This window comes from Myotis brandtii, unplaced genomic scaffold, assembly GCF_000412655.1.
Source record: "Myotis brandtii unplaced genomic scaffold, ASM41265v1 scaffold48, whole genome shotgun sequence".
Lineage (NCBI taxonomy): Eukaryota > Metazoa > Chordata > Mammalia > Chiroptera > Vespertilionidae > Myotis > Myotis brandtii.
In genome coordinates, this window is record NW_005368341.1 from 2,129,634 (window position 1) to 2,130,406 (window position 773).

Below are 773 nucleotides of genomic sequence, written 5' to 3' on the forward strand. Positions count from 1 at the left end.
CGCTGACTCCTCTCTGCGGGCTGGGCCGAGCGAGAGGAGGGGTGGGGAGTAGGGCGGGGGAGAAAGGGAGGACCAGGGCGTGGGCGGGGGACACAGGGGAATATTTGGCCACCTCCCTCTCTCCTGACACCTCCTATTCAACCAGCGTCTCCCAGTCTTGGTCTCTTTGCTCTGACTCTGTCTTTCTCAATCTCTCCCCTTGCTGTTTCTATCACTCAGTATATTTTCCAACTGTTTTCTCTGTCTTTCTTGGGTTCCGAGACTGTCCTCGGGGTCTTTCTACCTGTGTGTGTCCCTCTCAGGATTGCTCTCTCTCCATCTCCGTATAGGGGTCTCTTCCGTCTCAAACCTCATCTCCTTCTAATCCCTTTCGCCCTCTCCAGCGCGCAACTTCGCCCTGATCTGCTGAGATCCGGGACCAGGCCCTGCTGGTGGGTGCTGGCGGCCAGCACCTCCTCGGGCTCCGACTCCGTCCACAAGTCCCAGCTGGGCTGAGGGCATTTTTCTCCCCTCCACCTTGCCCGTGACTTCTCTACGACCGCTCTTCTCCAGGGCCCGGCCTGGAATGATGCACGTTGCAGGGTGACAATTTGGTACTCATCTGTAGAGTTGGGTTGAAATTGATCTCAGGAGCCCAGGTTGGTGGCATCAAAATAGAACCATGCTTTTTAATGAGTTTAGGGAGTCCTTTCCTCCCACGTGGCTGTTGGACACCTCAGGCTCTGTGGTTTCATCATTGGGGGGGGGGGTGCCCAGGCACAATGTATGCCCTA